Source organism: Furipterus horrens, unplaced genomic scaffold (assembly GCF_987537825.1).
Source record: "Furipterus horrens unplaced genomic scaffold, mFurHor1.1.pri manual_scaffold_10, whole genome shotgun sequence".
NCBI classification, from domain to species: domain Eukaryota; kingdom Metazoa; phylum Chordata; class Mammalia; order Chiroptera; family Furipteridae; genus Furipterus; species Furipterus horrens.
The window spans coordinates 84,413,137-84,425,753 of record NW_028327180.1 but is presented as its reverse complement, the minus strand read 5'-3'; the positions used below and the strand labels follow the sequence as shown (position 1 = coordinate 84,425,753).

The window sequence follows — 12,617 nt, the reverse complement described above, 5'->3', positions numbered from 1 at the left end:
TGACTCTTTCCAAAGCACAGCTCTGCTTCTGCCAGCCTCCTTTGAAAAGTCTTTGGTGTCTCATATTTCTCCTCCAAGTTCAGACCCTTTGGTGTAGGATTGAAGACTTTCCAAAATCTAATCCTATCCCACGCTTACCAAGTCATCCTCCCACTCTGTCTCTTCACTCACTCTTAACTGCAACCAAGCAGCAAGCTTTGTATTTCCCAGATAAATTGATGCTTTTCCTATATCTGCTTTCTCATTATAGCTCTACTTTCTCTTTCTCATGCACACACAAGTCTAATGTCTGCCAGCCCATTAACGCCAAGTTAAAATATCACTGCTCTCATTTGCAAATTAAAATCCCACCTTAAACTGGGTAAATTTACATACTTATAGAAAGAAAAAGACCAGGCATAGCATTCACTTACCATATAGCTGGATCCAGCTGCTCAAATGATGTCGTTAAGAATGTATATGTTTCTGTCTTTCAGCCTTGATGACTTTTGTATTGAATAGATTTTAAGATCCCCTTTTGAGGTTAGTAAAAAATGGCTTCCAAAGCCTCATGAATATGTTCTGTGGCCTTGGCCAGTAGCTCAGTTGGTTGGAGCATCATCCTGTAAGTAAAAGGTTGCAGGTTCGATTTCCAGTCAGAGCACATACCTAGGCTGCAGGTTCAATCCTCAGTCGGGGAGCATACGGGAAGCAACAGATCGATGTTTCTTTCTTGCATTGATGTCTGCCTGTCTGCCTGCCTGTCTGTCTCTCTCTCTGAAATCAATAAAAACATATCCTCAGGTGAGGATTAAGAAAAAAGACTCTACTTTAATCATTCTATGTAGCTAGAAGTAATATTTTGTCTTATTAAAACTCCTATAGCACTTGACAACTTTCTATCCTGTATTACACTTATCGGTGTACACGTCTCATTTTCCTGCTAACCTTTGAGATCCTGGAGACTTAAGTGGAATCTCCTACTCATCGTTCTATTTCCCAGAGTGCCTTGCAGGATGTTTTGTTCTGCTTTGTTTATTTTCTACACACTATGGAATTAAAAACAGGGCACTTAATCTCTTTGAACCTATTTCTTGAAAAAAAGACATTGTACTAAATCATTTCTAAGCTCCCTACTAGCATCAAAATTATTTTATTCTACTGTATAATAAAATAGTTTTTGAGTGCATGACTGCATATAACACAGAGGAAATGCAAAAACTGTCATACCTTGGATTTGCTTAGACAGCTTCAGGAATGTCAATTACCGACTGAGTTAACCACCCAAATCCAGTAACCCACAATTTTCGATTTAAAGATGATGTGATAGAGTATTTTTCCCTCCCTTTGGTTTTCAACACATGCAATGCATAGAATTGGGAATTGTTTTCCACTTTGCTATTTTCATGAAGGAGGATGCAATCTCCATGAAAATGAAATGAATCAGAGCTTGTTGTGTTAGCTTGCATGGGAGAAGAGCCTTAACACAAATGGGAAAGTAAACCCAGAGAACCTAAGTAAAACTACAGATGTGAGAGGGAAAATAATTGGAAATAAATAAATTATCTAATAATAGCTGCAAACCTTAAGTGACTGCTTGCTAACTGGTGGCATTACACTACGTGTTAGGGACTGCATTTTATTTAATTTTACAATGATCCTATGAATGAAGTCTGTTATTCCCATTTTATAAAAAACAGGAATTAAAGCTCATACAGATTAAATGGCTCACCAGAGGTGACCCAGCAGCAGAACAAACATCTTCATCCCAGGTGGTTCTGTTCTGAACCAAAGCCCCAACATTCTAATCCCGTACTCTGTTGTGTTCAGCAATCATCTCCACTGAGGTCTTTTATTTATTCTAATAGGTCTTCATACTGAAGTTTTTCCCCCTTTTAAATCAGAAACACATTCACCCTTAGCCACTTACGTATTTTATAGAGATGCAGGATCACATCAATCCTGACCATTACTGTGACTTGTGGAGGGCGTACAATAACCAAACTGGCCAGTGAGCCATGCCCACGTGACATTAGAGGACACTACAGAATCCTAGAGTATCATGGCTGCAGGGAACCTGATCACTCACTGAGTGCTGAGCCCCCTCTAAACGGATGCTTTGCTCTGATTTAGAACACAATGTTGTAGAAGTTAAAAGCAGCACGTGGCACAGCCTGACCCTAACGTCCCACTGTCAAGGGGACTGGCTACCCAGAGGAAACAGGGCATGCTTTTGTTAGGTTGTGCATTGCAGCCAGAATAGGATCCAATTTGGAAAGCCGAAGTATCTGAACTTGAAAGGGCTCTTCCACAGAGCAGAGGGCCAGGGCAGTGCCCCGTCCTAGTGCCTGGTACCATCCATTTCTGTGTTCATGTTATTCCACTGATTTATTGTAACACTAAACCAGGGACTAGGTGAGAATGAGGGGGAGGTGCACATTGAAGCATCGAACTAAGATCATCAATGAGACCACAGGAGCCAAATCATGGGGGAAACTCAGATTGCACATAGGGATGAAGGAACAAATATTGAAGACCAGCTATTCAGGACAAAATTTTGATAAACCATGAACTAACTCTAGTAGGTTATTTGAAATTGTTTCTCCATCCATCTTGTTATGACTTCTTTTTTTAAAAAAAAAACATTTTTAATTTTTTAATTACAGTTGACATACAATATTATAGGACGGGGGATTGAAAGGATGGGTGAAAAAGGTGAAGGGATTAAGAAGTAAAAATCGATTATTATAGAATAGTCATGAGGATGTAAAGTACAGCATAGGAATATATAATCAATAATATTCTAATAACTATGTATGGTGTCAGATGGGTATTAGATTTATTGGGATGATCACTTAGTAAGTTATATAATGTCTGATCATTGGGGCGTACACCTGAAACTAATGTAATATTTCTATGACTTTCTTAAAGAAGCAAATCTGTAGGTTTCTCTGTAATGAGAGCAAAGCGTATGGAACATGGCAGGAGTCATTAGATTCCAACGTGAAACCAGAGCTCACCACCCTTCCACTCTCATCGGTGTCTCTCTGACCAGGTTTCTTGACCCTACAGTAATCCTGTGTTTTCCACATCATCTCCTAAGTATGTACAAGATGCAGAGAAAGTCCCATTGCAATCACTTTTTCTTGTGGCCTTGGCAGCCAGATGTGGGGTCAAGTTGCCTGTGCATTTCTGGACATCAGATAGGTTTCATCTGACCTCTCAGATTCCCAGTTGGCTACTCCCTGTGGGCCTGGATATCTGTGTTGCTTCACATCAGAGAACGCAGCAGAAATCCGTTGACTGTTTTCATTTAAAATTTCACAGAGAGTGGTTAAAGAAAATTAAGCACAATGGAACAAAACATCTCGTCATGCAGGTTTCTCTTATATTTGCCTCAAATTTATTGATGTAGGGTCTCATTAAAAATGACAGGAGAAAGATCTGAAGTTATTGGTTGACAATATCATCCTCCTCCGTAGGCCTGGTCTAGTTAGCTGTCACTTCATTAGCCGGGAATTGGAGAGTCTTTACAAAGTGGTTCTTAATTCATTAGTGTGAATTGGAGTGATTGATTTACAAGTATCAATGATTTGCCACCTTTATCAAAGGGTTTCTGGAGAAGGGGCATCTGGTTGAGGATATCTAAATATAGATCCTCATGACTAGTTCATTTGATAAATATTTCACTCTATCTTGGCTACCTTATTTTCTTGATTCTAAGTCACTATTATTTTAATAATAGCTTTCCAAGGAAAACTATTTTTCCTGAAAAGAAGATGATACATTAAATATATAAGTAACATAAGTTATCCACCACCTATATATTGTATACAATACAATTATAGGCTTTATATAACTATATTATTATTTTTTGATAATATATATTATCTAAAGATCTGTAAGTAAATGATAAAATATATCAATATATATAGGAATCAGGTCTAGATCATTTTATGTATGTGTGTAGAAACCCATCCATATGTATGATACATTTCCTTCCTACTCCTCTTGCTAGGATGTAGTCAGTCCATGGAGATCTCTAAAGATACTTTTCAAATGACAGGAAATGATCTCTGATCACCCCAGATTGAACCTAGGGGGTTTAAGTTTAGCTTGAGTCTTTCAGTGCAATATAACGGTATTATGATTTTATGATTGTAATGAAGAGAAATTATGTCCAAATAATAACACCACACTCAGTTCAAAAAACAAGCAACATTAATTTATATGCCTATAAAAATGGAGAGTTTTGATAAAGCATCTCAAAAAATATCCAGGAAAGAAGATGTTGTACATTATGGGTGGTAGGTAGTATTTATATCAAGATAGTTGCTGATTTACTCATTCACTCCTTTGGCAAATCCTGATGGAGCAGTGTCTTGTGCCGTGCACTGTGCCAGGCTCTCAAGATGTGACAGTAAACAGAAAGACTTTTTATACCTTGACCAAGCTGACAACTTAGTAGGGGACACGAATTACAGACTGTGACAAGTGCAAGGGAGGAAAAATTAAGGATATCTATGAGAAAACTAGAGCAAATGTACATTTAAGCTGGGACTGAAGCCTAAGGTGCCGGTCATGAATAGAGCCAGGAGAAAAACATTGTGGAAAAAGAAGGGGAAAAATACTCAGTTTATAGACTCTAAGTAAAAATCTAATAGTAAGAAAATGCAGCCACACGCACAGCAGGAGGGAGGTGAGGAAAGGAGCTAGTAGAGGTAGGTAGGGTCCGGTCACACAGGACCTCGTAGATCGCTGTATGAAGCCAATACATTGATGTAACTTCAAAGACATCTTCCTGTACCACACTGTACCACTTTTTTTTTGGTTTTCTTGACTGGATGCTCTAATACACTTTCAAGAAGTAGTGAGAGAGACCATTCTTATCTTTCTATTAACTTTCAGGAGGTGCTTCTAAAATTAATTTAGTCATTAAATACAGGGTGGGACAAAAATAGGTTTACAGTTACAAGTACATGAAACAGTTTATTTTGTGTTATTATTAATTATTGTATTCCATATGAACAACTGGAAACCTACTTTTGAGTCACACTGTATGTAAAATTACACACACACACACACACACACACACACACATAATGAATAAGTAGGGATTATCTCAGGAATAGAATGATTGTTTAAACTCAAAGTATATTATGAAATATACCTCTTGAACAGATAGAACAAAATATGTGGTCATTTCAATAGATGCAGAATAAGCATTCAATAGAGTCAACACTTTATAAAGAAAATCCTTAACATGTAAAAATAGATCATTTTCTTAACTGGACAAAGGTTATCTATGAGAAAACTAGAGCAAATGTACTATTTGTTTTTATTCTAAGCAAATAGAAAATTTAGTTAAAACTTTTCCCCAATTTCTTTGATTTGCTTTTAGTCATATTTATTTTCAATTTAAAATACCATTGAAATTTTTAAACATTTGACATATGGGCACACAGATTAAAATAAATTGTTGTGATATGTTTTCCTCAGCCTTGTTGCCCCTGTGTGGTCTGTCACAAACCCACAAACGCACAGTACAGCCTGCGCTACAGAACATTCCGGAACCCTGTGCACAACACACACTAACAGCCTGCTTCAGCTCAGGTCTCAGTGGGGAGTAGAGAAAACCTCTTAAAGGCTGTTCCCATTACTCAAAGAGCGTTGCATGGATGTTAACTGGGTTTCCAGCTCTCAAATATATTTGCTTCCTCCCCTCTCATTGAAGTGAGGTAAAAACGGTCCATGCTCTGCTCACCACAGATTTAATGTGCAGATAACTCACATCTGCTTCATGTGAATTAAGCGACACAGGAAAAATGACAAAGGCTTAAGTTCTCTATCAATCATTTAGTCACCAAATATTTGTTGAGTCTTCTCTATGTTCCAGGCATTGCTGTAGGGACTGGGAATATAGAAGTGAAAAAACCCTCTAGAAATTCCCTGCCTGTATGAAAATAGGAGCAAATAAGTAACAAATATATTTAATGTGTGTGACAGCTGATAAATGCTCTATTGGAAAACAATGCAGGGGAGGAATTCTTGAAATTGCCATGTTAAGCAGGGTGGTAACTGAGAGGGTGACATCTTTACAAAACATAAAGAAGATGTGGGAACTAGTCTCATGGACCACCTGCCAGACAGCAGGAAGGCAGGTGCAGCCAAAGAGGCTGAGCAGAGGTGAGAGGACTCGGAGAAGGACCAGAGAACATTTACAAGTAGGATTGCTAAATCTAGTTTTAATTTCCTGAGGACCGTCCGTACTCTGTTCCGTAGTGGCTGTGCCAATTAACACTTGTACCAGCAGTCAACAAGGGTTCCCCTTCCTCCAAATCCTCACCAAAACTTGTTATCTCGTCTTGTTGATAATCACTGTCCTAATGTGTGTGAGGTGACATCTCATTGTGCTTTTGATGTGGGTTTTTCTGATGATTAATGATGTTGAACATCTTTTTCATGTACCTGTTGGCCAGCTGTATGTCTTCATTGGAAAAATGTCTATTCAGATCCTCTTCCCATTTTTTAATCAGAATGTTTGTTTGCTTGTTTGTTTTTTGCCATTGAGTTGTGAGTTCTTTATATATTTTTTATATTAATCCCTATCAGATATATGATTTGCAAATATGTTCTCCCATTCAGTAGGTTGCCTTTTCACTTCATTGATGGTTTACTTTGCTGTGTGCAAAATCTTTTTAGTTTGATGTAGTCCCATTTGTTTAGTTTGGGTGTCAGTTTCAAAAAACATGAAAACCTATTTCAAGGAGCTTTTTTCTTTTTTTCTTCTAGGAGTTTTATGGTTTTGGTTCTTATATTCAAGTCTTTAATCCATTTTGAGTTAAAATTAACTCAAATTTTTATGTATGTGATTTAAGATACTAGTTGAGTTTCATTCTTTTGTGTGTGGCTGTCCAGTTTTTCCAACACCATTTATTGAAGAAACTATTTATTGTGAATTCTTGGCTCCTTTCTTATAGATTAATTGACCACATAATTATGAGTTTACTTCTTAGCTCTCTATTCTGTTTCATTGATTGACGTGTCTGTTTTTATGCCATTACCATGCTGTTTTGATAACTATGGCTTTGTAATATAGTTTGAAATTCAGGAGCACCTTCGTTCTTTCTTGATGTTGTTTTAGTTATTTGACATCTTTTATGGTTCTGTACAATTTTAGTATGTGCTTGTAATTAGCTAGCACAATATTTAAAGTGCTAAGTACTTTAAATATTTTCTCAATAAAAATGTTAAAGTACCCCCGTGGTTGTTCAATTAGCAGAGGAGGAAACTTAGGTTTAGAAAAGTTGATTGATTCATCTAAGCTCAAACTATGAAGTAGTAAAACTAGAATTTTATTCAAAAGTATTTCATTGCCAAATTGAAACTCTTTATTATGCTATGCTACAGCTGTTTTTATTGTACCTAATCCTGAGCTATGAGTTTCATGAAGGCAGGGATTATATTGTACTCAATTTACAAATTTGCTACTTCAAAGAACAAGTACTAAATATATATTAAATGCATAAATGAGGTAATAAGCCTACTCTTGGCAAGAAGCATTTAATCAATAAGAGATTAACTTTCTAAGCAGCTTTGGCAACTTTTTAAGAGGAGGAAGTCTGTCTTGTTAGAGGATGATTTACTTAGTGAAACTTGGCAGGTAGGAGATATTTGGAGAAAGGGATCAAGTCTTTCAACAGTCTCTAAGGTCTTACTACATATGCAGTCACTCCACTGTTCTCAAGTCTGTATCTCCCCCACCACCACCACCCCCCGCCCCCCGGCTAAGAGTTGTGTGTATGTGAAGTTGTTGTGTGTCCATCAACTCTTCAACAGTGGTGCAAGTTGAAGTTCGCTGTGGGTAGGTAAAGTAAGGTGACACTGATTTACTGCTACCATGGAACGTAAAGTCTAGAGAATTTGCTTGGATTTTTCCATGAGAAAGCACTTTTGCTGTCTTTCTGAAACTGGTGGTGTGACATTATATTTAAGTATAACATTCATAATTAGAAATGTTAACAGCTAGAGTATATATTTAGTTTTTAAAGTGCAAACTAGAATAGGGGCAAGGTGTCATGGCAATTTAGTTAAATTTATTGCCATTCAAGTTGTCTGCAGTTCATACAATGCTGTGTTTGGCCTAGTTAGTGGTATTAATGACACAGTAAATAATTTGTATTTTTAAGAAATTTGTAATGTATCTGAGTGAAGAGGTCATATAAGCATTGACTAAATTTTGATTAACTGTCAGTCCCTACTGACATTGCCACCAACTCATGGTGGACGCAGAGTGTTAATTACTAACTGGTTCTGGGGCCTTGTTTTCTCTACCATTTTCTTTCATATTCATAGAGTACAGCAGGTCCTCAAATAATGTCATTTCATTAACATGTTTTTGTTATAAGGGTAATGAGAGAAAAAAAAATTAATTCCCAGTGGGGACCACTTGAAGTTTACGCATTCTTCCCATGTCTGCATGGGTTTTGTTCAATTCCTCCAGTTGCCTCCCACATCCCAGTGCTGTACATGTTGGGCAAATTGACATGTCTGCATAGTCCAGTCTGAGTGAATGTGGGTTTGTCAGTGGCCCTGCGATGCGAGGGTGTCCTGTCCAGGGTTGGTTCCCACCTTGTGCCCTGAGCTGCTAGGATTGGCTCCCCCCACCCAGAACCCTGAATTGGAAAAGAGTCGTCTTACTTGTTTTTATTAACCTTCCTTAAATGTATGTAAAGCTCTCATTTATTTCAATGTTCAAGAATAGAAGTGTTTTAGATCTTCATGTAGAAGTTTGGTGATGTTTTCGTGACCAGAAACATGCTATAGGGGCTCGACTCTTGTTTATATCAATCAGCCCATGGGAAAATTAGTTTCATTATATGCTGTTTCACTTAAAGTTGCAGTTTCCAAGAACCTTTTGATGGCATTGAGTACATTCTGTATATTGTATTCTCATTCTGCTTCAGAATCTCTTTATGTTTTGCCTCACTATAATGCTTCATAAATAGCAAAGTTTTTAGAATCAGAAAACTAAGAATAGCTCGACCACTCACTGGTATGACCTTGAATAAATTATATCACTTTTTTAGACACAATTTTCTCATCTGTCAAATGACAGTAATAATAACATGTTATAGAATATTGTAAGGAGAAATGAAAAAAGAATTCCACTTTTGGTTATGATGGAGCAGTTTAACAGCTTAGACTTCCTGCTGAGAACAATTATAGAAATTGTATAAAATAAAAATGACTAGGCATCTGAAGGCATTGAAGGGCAACCAAGGCAACTAGGACTTGAGAGGCCCACTTCTCAGCAAAAATAGATTTGCAAAGAAGTTTGTCCAATATCATGCATAACTTCCCCCTCAATGAATTTGCCTCTTCCTGAAACGCACAAAGCAGCATGATGATCCTCCAAGCTGAAGAGAGAAACTGGAAAGATAGAAGAAGCTGTCAGCCCAGTAATCAGAGTTCAGGTCTGGTAAAGGGGTCTGCCCTGTAAACACCCTGGCTTTCAGCTGACGACCATAAAGAACCAAACTGTAGGAGTAAACAAACCAAAAAAGACTAGGGCTTACCAAGACTAAAACTCAGCCATGAAAACTTGTAATTCCTCATTCAACCCAGGTGCTTGTGCCTCTGCCCCAGCCTAACTGCCTACCAACAAGAGAACTAAATCATGTCTGGAAAAAAGACACCATCATCCTGAATCTGAAGTTTTCCAAGTGGAATGTCTAGCATTCAATTAAATGTTACCAGGTTTGCAATGAGACCGAAGGATACATATTCAGGTAGAACAGAAAGTTATGGGCCCATGTCTCCCATGCACATTATAGGAAAGCATAAATGTCCTAAATAGAATATTAGAAATTTGAATTCCGCAATAGAGAAAAAGGATAACATAGTTGGTTACACCATTGGTATATTTCAAGAATGTGAGATTTGCTTAACTTTTCAGAACCAATCAGAGTAAATCACCATATTAAAAGAATAAGGGAGAAATGCCATGTGATTATCACAATTGAAGCACAGAAAAGAGTTGATGAAATTCCGTGCTTATTCACGTATATAAAACTCTTAACATTTCTCCTATCAGATTAAGAGTTATCTACAAAGTACATACAGAAATTAGTCTACTTCCTGGTGAAATATTGAAAACTTTCTGTCTGGTGTCAAGAATGAAACAATAAAACCTATTATCACCACTTCTCAACATTTTGCTGGAAGTTTTAGGCAGTGTCATGGGAAAAAAGAAAAAAGTAAAAATATCAGATTAGGAGACAACATAGTAGTGTACATACAAAATATAAATGAATCTACAGGTAAATTATAAGAACTAATAAGTTAATATAGCAACATCTCGATACAATGTGAAAATTAAAATTTCAACTTCTTAAAAAGAATGCAATTTACAATTGCTTTAAACAATCAACTACCTGCAAATAAATCTAACAAAAGTTGTAAATGACATCTACACAGAGAATACAAAACATTACTATGAGAAGTTAAGAAAACCACTTTTCTTCCCCAGTTTTAGGAAGATATGCACTTGTAACGTAAACATTGATATAACAAAACTGTTCGTTCTTTGTCAATGAGTTTATCATTGCACTGTGGTCTGAAACAGGATCAGTTTGTTCCAACTGATGAGCTGGCTTGAAAATTTACGTGGAAAGGCAAAGAGCCAAGAAATCTTAAAAATGAAAACGGACACCCTAACCACTAAATAAATTTATTATTGAGCACAATAATTAATATAATATATTATTAACACAAGAATATGCAGGAAGAGTATTGGAACGGAAAAAATAGAAATCAGTGAACTTATTCTGTGACAACCACGACACCCGACTGCAGCGGCAACCCTCGGATACTGTGATAGGCAGGGCGGTGCCTCCCAAGGACGTTCGTTCGTTTCTTAATCTCCAAAATGTTCGAGTTAGTGATGTTGCATAGCAAAGAGGAATTAAGATTGCAGATGAAATTCATTTGCTAATTAGCTGATCTTAAAATAAGGAAATTCTCCCGAGTTATCTGGGTGGACCCAACAAAACTGCAACCGTACTTAGAAGCGGAAGGAGAAAGGAGTGGCCCGAGGCAGAGGGAGAGGCAACTATGGACATGTGACCTGATGCAGAAGAATTTGACTCCTGCTGGTTTTGAAGGTGAAGGAAGATGGCCCCGCAGCGAAGAATGCAGATTGTTTCTAGGGCTGGAAAAGGCAAGGAACTGCATTCTCACCTGGCGTGTCCAGAAGGAAGCACAACTCTGCAGCATTCAATTTTAGCCGCCAAGACTCATGTCAGCTTTCTGACCTAGAGAATTAAAAGATAATAAATTTGTGTTGTTGTAAGTCACCAAATTTGCGGGACTGTGTTAAAGCAGCAACATAAGCGAATATGAGTTCCAGTATAAGACAGCATGAACCTTAAGCCTCTGACTTGACACTGTACTCAAAAATCAATTCCAGATAATTGCATATTTAAATGAGAAAAGGTAAATAAATAAATAAGGAAGTGAGCAAGCATCTAAAGGAAATAGAGCAAAATGTTTTCATGACCTTGGGGTAGATAAAGCTTAATAAAAACAACATTCTGCTTTTACTGTAATAAAGCATTACATAAAATAACATAAAAAAGTTCTTATTTGTTAATCGTAATAGACACTGGGAGCAAAGTGAAAAGATGGGCCATGGAGTGGGAAAAAATAATGGCCTATATGTATAGTCATAGACCGTCATATGATTTAATGTGAGTAAGACCTCACACCCTGCAAGGAACTCCATAAATTGCGAAGTGAAAGACAGACATCCCAGTAAAAATACTCAAAAAGACTTGAGAAGACACTTTCTCAAAGAGGTGCTCTATCCAGCAACAAGAATGAGCCCGTGGCAGCTCCATACAAAAGCATGGATGGCTAGCAGACCCCAAATGGAAGAGGAGCCAGACACAGAAGGGAACATACTGTGTGCTTCCACTTATACAATGTTCAAAAGCAAGCCCAAGTGCCCTACAGTTTTAGAAGTCAGAACAATGCTTAGCCATGCGGGGTTTTGTGCCTGAGACAGGTGAACACAGCAGGCATCTCTGAGTCATTTTCCGTTTCTTGATCGGGGTGCTCGTTACACACCAGGCATTTTCAAATTATGAACATTTATCTAGGTGAGCACTCAGAATTTGTGCATTTTTGAAAATATGTAATATGTTATCTTTTGATAGAAAACCTGACCACAAACAAAAGCAAACAAACAGATAAAATGTCAATACTTACAGAGTGTAAGAAGACCACTTTATCTCGCTCATAGTAATCCTTCAGGAAGTGATACCTATTAAATAAGTTCTTTAAAACCTTTTTTATTTCTACTTCCTGCTAATGGGTTAGGAATTAACCTCCCTCTCTCATTTTGCCACTTCACTTTTCATCAAGACAACATGAATAAGACTAGTGTTAATGATTATGCTCTAAGGTTCTTAGACCAAATAATTATGAAAGTGTGCGTATAAGTGTTCAGAAATCTCCTTCAGAATCCCTGTAAAAGGTATCTACTTCCTACACTTCCTCTAATTAAATCCACTTTTTTTCAAGTACCAGTAATGAGTAATTTTTAAAAATAATCATTATGATTAAATTTGATTGTT

General features: G+C 37.2%; 1 long non-coding RNA gene across 3 annotated transcripts in view; it reads right to left on the bottom strand.

Annotated features, from left to right (window-relative positions):
* The window catches only part of LOC150000895 (uncharacterized), a 37,989-nt gene extending 25,689 nt beyond the window's left edge, over positions 1–12,300 (bottom strand). For all 3 annotated transcript variants that reach the window (XR_016513580.1, XR_016513581.1, XR_016513579.1), the window contains exons 1-3: positions 12,250–12,300; positions 11,221–11,294; positions 414–602 (exon numbers count right to left, since the gene is read on the bottom strand). This is a non-coding gene — a long non-coding RNA (uncharacterized LOC150000895). The remainder of the gene's footprint in view (positions 1–413; positions 603–11,220; positions 11,295–12,249) is intronic.
* Positions 12,301–12,617: the final 317 nt, after the last annotated feature.